Source organism: Myotis myotis, unplaced genomic scaffold, assembly GCF_014108235.1.
Source record: "Myotis myotis isolate mMyoMyo1 unplaced genomic scaffold, mMyoMyo1.p scaffold_m19_p_8, whole genome shotgun sequence".
In the NCBI taxonomy this organism is placed as follows: Eukaryota; Metazoa; Chordata; class Mammalia; order Chiroptera; family Vespertilionidae; genus Myotis; species Myotis myotis.
Window position 1 is genome coordinate 44,534,438 of NW_023416390.1, and position 6,462 is coordinate 44,540,899.

Genomic DNA, 6,462 nt, shown 5'->3' on the forward strand with positions numbered 1-6,462 from the left:
ATGTATACAGAGTACAATATTCACAAATCATTGAAATTAGCTGTGTATATGTGTTTCCATTATTAATTTGATATGTAGTTGGGTTTCTTTGTTTCTATTTGCACTTAGTTTTAAGGTTCACTTTTCTCAAATCTTACAAAATTTGATTAATGTTTTAAATATATAAAACTTTTACATGGTACAAAAGTTTTACATGGTCAAAACTATATATTAAAAATTATACTCAGAAGACTTACTCCTTCCATTCCATTCCTATCCATCCACTAGAGGCACCTAGTGTCCGGTTTATTCTTCCTGTGTTTCTTTCTCTTATACAAAAAGCAGCGTACTCTATCCACTCTTTAGCACCTTGTTTTTTTCACTTAATATATCTTCAAAATCACCGCATGTCAATTCTTAGATATATTCCTCAATCTTTTCAGCTTTATGTTAATCCACTGTGTGAATTCATCATTGTCTAATCAGTGAGTATCCTACTGGGTAAACATATAGCTGTTTCTAATAGTTTGTTATTGTAGATATTGTCTTAGTGAATAACCTTATAAATGTATTGTTTTGTATTTGTGGAATTGTACTTTCAGGGTGAATTTCTGGAATTAGAATAAAAGCATGTGTAGTCTGCCTGGATAGTCCCAATTCCTCCCACACAGATTCCACCACGTTGCACTCCCACCAAGGATGATGGGACTGCAATGAAGACCGGGTAGTTCTAAATCGAGTCTATAACATTTGGGGTGAAGCTGAACATCTTTTCATATATTTAAGGTCCATCTACATATGTTGCGTGTGTATCTGTGTGTGTGTGTGTGTGTGTGTGTGTGTGAACTGTTCATGATTTTGCCCAATTTTCTATCCAATTTTGGCCTTTCTTTCCTCGTATTTAAATGTTCCTTATATTCCTAATATTACAGATTAGCTTGTGTCTGTGATAAATATTACAAAACTTTTATCTGTTTGCTCTTTTTTTTATTTGCCACGAAGCTGGATTTTTAAAAATGTTGTTAAATTTATTAAGACTCTTTTATTGCATCTGGATATTTTACTTGTCAATAGAAAGCACTTCTTGCCCAACCAGTTTGGCTCAGTGGATAGAGCATCGGCCTGCGGACTGAAAGGTCCCAGGTTCGATTCTGGTCAAGGGCATGTACCTTGGTTGCAGGTACACCCCCAGTAGGGGGTGTGCAGGAGGCAGCTGATCAATGTTTCTAACTCTCTATCCCTCTCCCTTCCTCTCTGTAAAAAATCAATAAAATATACTTAAAAAAATAAAATAAAAAGTTTAAAAAAAAAAAAAGAAAGCACTTCTTTGGGAATTGGCTGAGCGTGGACTGGGTCTCCTTTTTGTGAGGTAGTGAGACCTCTTTTCCCCTCCGCCAAGGAGGAGTTGGGGGCGCTGCACTGAGCCAGTCTGGCTGGTTTTCCATCTCTTCCTCTCTCAGCAGTTCCCCATCCCTCCCCTTGCCCCAAGGGACCCTGGCGGGCACCGTCACTCGCTGGCGTGGGGAAGGCGGCTGCCACCTGGGAGAGAAAGCTGCCCCATAGCCTCTGCCTCAGCGGGACGCACAGGCACCCGGGGCCCTGGGCTTGCAGGGGGTTTGAGTCATAGAAAGACTTTCCCCACACCCAGGGCGTACATACACCCACCCATGCTTTCTTCTAATACCTGTGCGGTGGTTTCATTTTTCACAGGGTTCCGATCCATTTGGCGTTTAGCCTGATGAGAGAGGTAAGAGGATTGGGCCCAATTTTCCAAAAGCCTGGGTGCCCCGGTGGAGGGGGGTGGGGTAGTGCGGGGAAATAGCGACGAACCTTAAGGTTCAGGCCACTAGGTGGCGTTGCTTTAGACTCATTTCTGCGGGACTGTAGGAGGAATCGCTGACCGTCTGCAGAAGAAAAAGGAAATGACTTGTCAGTGTAATTGGCCAAGAGGAAGCCTAGTGGGAAGTGCCCTTCCTGCCACACAGCCTTGCCGCCCAAAGGCTGGCGTGGTGCTTCTTTCCCCACATCAGAAAGTATCACTTCCTCCGCGTCTGTTTCCCAAGAAGGCAGAGCTGGCCTTCGCAGTGTCTCCAGGCCCCCGGGGAGGCAACGGGGAGAGAGTCAAAGAGAAGTCAGGACGGTCAGGACGGCCACTGCCCTGGCCTGGGAGTGACAGCACCTTGGTTCCGTCCCAGCTGCCGTTCTTGCTGGCCGCCACCGAGCCTCCGGTTCCTCAGCGCCCCATCTCTAAAACGGGACAATGCCTGCCCTACCCACGTGCCAAGGACTCAATGGGGGAACATAAGTGGAGACATCGTACAATGTGAGAAACGCTGTGCGATGTGTTTTCACTGTCATTATGGCTACGTTTTGCTACAGAGGCTATATCTCTCTCTAGAAGGTATGATAGTCATGAGAACTTGTATTTATATACGAATCTGCTGTCTATAAGGCGATTTTTCCATGTGCCTTCTCTCTTGCGGAAGCAACACAGCCTTAATGAGAAAACCGACTAACTTAAAAAGGCCTGCCTAGCGAGGGGCCCCAGACAGCTCGCGGGGCACCTGTGGGCAAAGATGCTGGGCTGGGCTGGCCCCCGTCAGTCAGGCTGGGAGGGCTGCCGGGGAGAATACTCACCCCTGCCTGTGACGGGCTGGGAGGGTCCGGCCGGGTGAGCAGGTGGACTGTGTAATAACAGGAGGGCAGGAGGGCAAGCCCAGTGAGACGGGAGGTCTTGGCTTTGCTGAGAGAACAGCACTGAGCACAACGGATAATGGGACCCTCCTCTCCATCAACAGCTGCTGCCAGGGGTGAGCCAGCTCCTGCTTGTACCTCAGAAGGACCTACATTAGCCCTGAGTGGGAACGCGTCACATGGGCTGTTCAGGTAGCAGTGTTTAAAGACTTCTCTTCTGAAACACAGTGTATTTCCTGTGAGTCCTTACAATTAAGAATACCTATTTTTGATACCAAATGTCTAAATTCATCTGCCCTCTAAAGATCACTTCATCGTGTACTATCTCAGCAGAAAAGATGCTTTCTCCAAATGTGTCAGTTCTATTTTTAAAAAGGTTCAGTGACCTATTTCTGTAATTCTCACAGGCACTGAGAGAACAGCCGTCTCTTTAGGCTCAGCTCTGTCACCGAAAAGCTGCCCCTGCCAGGTGCTGCCTAGAGAGGCACCATCTTGCTTTGCAATAAAGAAGCATAAATAAGTTGCGGGGGGGTGGTGGGGGGTGTGTCAGAGTGAGGTCATGAGCATCAGCACACCCACAGACACAGACGCACTTCTCCATTTTTGAACAATGTCATGATGACTGCTTTAGCCAACCTCGACACCAGGAGATTGCTTCAGAACCAACCATTTCCTGAACCAAGAACTTGACAAGACAGTCCACAGAAGAACTGCAGTTCATCGACTAATACCGGGAACAATAGTGAGCTCCTCTACCAATCCAGGAAATTAAAATTTACAATGCCACTTCCCAAAACTAACCCACGGGGTAAAAAGCCAGGGTGGCGATTGCCCTTGGGTGGGATGAGAGGGTGAAAGGGGGCATGGCAGGGTTTCTGGGGCTCTGGTAATGCCCAGCTTCTTGACGGGTGCTGGTTACTTACTTTGTGGAAATTCACGTGAGATTGGTGTACCTCTCTGATAAACCTCATAGAAAGTTTACATAAGAAAAGCACCCGGCTGGTGTGGCTCAGTGGTTGAGCATCGGCCCAAGAACCAGGAGATCATGGCTCATTTTCGTGCCAGGGGACATGCCATCATTGATGTTTCTATCCTCTTCTCCCTCTCCCTCCCCCTCTCTGAAAGCAACAAAAACATTTTAAAAAAGAAGAAAACAAAATCACTTTCTACCTATTAAGTCTGCAAAAACATTTTTTTTTGAGTAATAATTTTCAGTGCAGTTGAAGCCATATGAAGCTGGAATTTTTTATTTTTCATTGATCTTACAGACAGAGGAGGGGGAGAGAAACACATCAACCCACTGTTCCATCCATTCATGCACCCCATTGGCTGACCCCTACATGCGCCTGGGGACCAAACCGGGTGCCTCTGGACCAGCCCCAAACCAACTGAGCTACCCGGCCGCAGGGATGCTGGAATTTTTGCATGTTGCCAATTGCAGTGAACACTATACAACCCTCTTTCAGGAGGAATTTGGCAATAGCAATTTTAAAGTCTTTGAAGCGTTTACATTTATTAACTCAATAACTCCACTTCTGAGACTCTGTCTTAAGAAATAATCCTAAATGTCAAAAAAGGCTTATGTGCACATATGCATTGCATAACGTTTATAAAAACAAAAACGTATAATAGCAAAACATTGAAATCAATTTAAATGTCCCACTGCAGAGCAATGCGAAGGTAAACCCCATTTCACAGACGAGTAATTGAGGCGCAGGTGGCTGAGTAACTCGCCCAAGGACACGCAGGAAGGAAGGGAAGGTGCAGGGACTCCCCTTCACAAGGCTGGGTCATGTCCAGCCGTGAAGGAGCCTGGAGGGATGTCCCTGGGAGACGATGGTTAGAAAGCTTCCCCCAAGTGTCAGCGATGAGGCCGAAGTCACACTCAGGGGAGCTGGTGAGTCCGCGAGAGGTGAAAAAGGGAGACAGGCAGGGACTATCTTATGAAGCAAAGGGATGTTTGCAACCTCACAAGTGTATTTGTTGTTTCCCCCATATTAAAAGGCAACTGCCAGGTCATACTTTTATAATTTCCATGTCTTATAAAAATTACCTTAGCTGTTTCTGGGCGGCACGTGGGGCTTGAGGCTGAGCGCTGCCCTGGCGCCACCGACATGAAGACCGTGTCCCCAGTCCGGTTCTTCGTGCCCCCGCGTCCCCACCTGAAGCGGAGGCAGCGGTCCTGCACGGCAGAGGCTTTGGTGGGTGTGTCACTGCCGACCTGCAAGTGTGGTTCTGTGACCGATGACGAGGCCAGTAGCTTTCCTGGCCCACAGAGTTCAGGACACTACCCACGTGAGGCAAGTGTAGGGTTACACTTTCCTGTGTGTAAAATAATACAATGACTAGTAAATAATAATATGGGAATAAACTAACAACTGTAAACCTACTTTTGCCCTGCTATGCAAGGACTCACATCCAGCTTCCTGTTGACGATGGCCGGTGAAGGTTGCATAATCCTGCACCCAAACAGCCCGCAGTCAATAGGTGTCTTCTACTCGGTGGATCTGTGTCCTAGTGTTTTCTCACGGCTGGAGCATTTGTGAGAATGAAAACGCCAGGCTACCTGAGTGGTTAGAGGGCCTTTTGGGAAGAAATCAGTGGATAATGGCTGTGCTGCTGTTAATGAAGTTTTAAAGGTTGTAGCCACTATAAAATGTGGGAAAGCATGACAAGCAGCAGAAAAAGAAGCCTCAATGGAAAGATAGGAAGCCTATTAAAGCTTGGACTAGAATGTCTCCTGGAAATCAAAGAGGACACTTACCACAGTATTTTTTCCTGTCGACCTACACTGACACCAGTGATGTCAAGTGGTATTTTCCCAGTTTTTCATTTCTTAAAGAAAATGCACTCCATTTCTCCAACGAAAGTAAATACTTTTTTACAACCCCCTTAGCAGTGTTCTCATGTGACATTTTTATTTTCAGAAACTAATGTAAGGTCAGAAGGCAAGACCCATAGGCTGAGAGCTCGGAATGGCGGGTCAGCTTTTCCTGTAGTGTTTTGCTTTTAAACCAGCCGTGGGCAAACTACGGCCCGCGGGCCGGATCCAGCCTGTTTGAAATGAATAAAACTAAAAAAAAAAAAAAAAAAAAAAAAAAAAAGACCGTACCCTTTTATGTAATGATGTTTACTTTGAATTTATATTAGTTCACACAAACACTCCATCCATGCTTTTGTTCCGGCCCTCCGGTCCAGTTTAAGAACCCATTGTGGCCCTCGAGTCAAAAAGTTTGCCCACCCCTGTTTTAAACGGAGTGTGTGACAGTGCAGTCCTCAGATACACACTTAGGATTCTTTCCTGAGCAGTAAGACCTATGAAAGGAACAGAAATAAGTCATTTTTCTAATTTAAAATCCAAGCACCTAACTTCGTCCTTAATGCAGAACCGGCTGTAACAAACACGGGAGACCTTTCTGTTCATTATTCAACATTCTGCATTTTTTAAATGTTTTCTTTGTCCACAGACACTCTTCCAGAGCTACGCTGCGTGCAGAGCCACCTGGAAAGGTGAGGAGTGAGGAGGGGCACTCCATTCCCCCCAGAGACTAGGCAGCTCCGCCTGGAGGCCTTTGCCTAGAGCAGTGATGGCAAACCTATGACATGCGTGTCACAGGTGACATGCAAACTCATTTTTTTGGTTGATTTTTCTTTGTTAAATGGCATTTAAATATATAAAATAAATATCAAAAATACAAGTCTTTGTTTTACTATGGTTGCAAATATCAAAAAATTTCTATGTGTGACACGGCACCAGAGTTAAGTTAGGGTTTTTCAAAATGCTGACAC

The 6,462-nt window shown here is 45.7% G+C and overlaps 1 long non-coding RNA gene across 1 annotated transcript; it reads left to right on the forward strand.

The window, feature by feature from the left end:
* The first annotated feature begins 2,031 nt into the window (after positions 1-2,031).
* LOC118661075 lies at positions 2,032-6,331 on the forward strand. The gene is made up of 3 exons (XR_004969130.1): positions 2,032-2,380; positions 2,778-2,865; positions 6,141-6,331. It is a non-coding gene; the product is annotated as an uncharacterized LOC118661075 (long non-coding RNA).
* Positions 6,332-6,462: the final 131 nt, after the last annotated feature.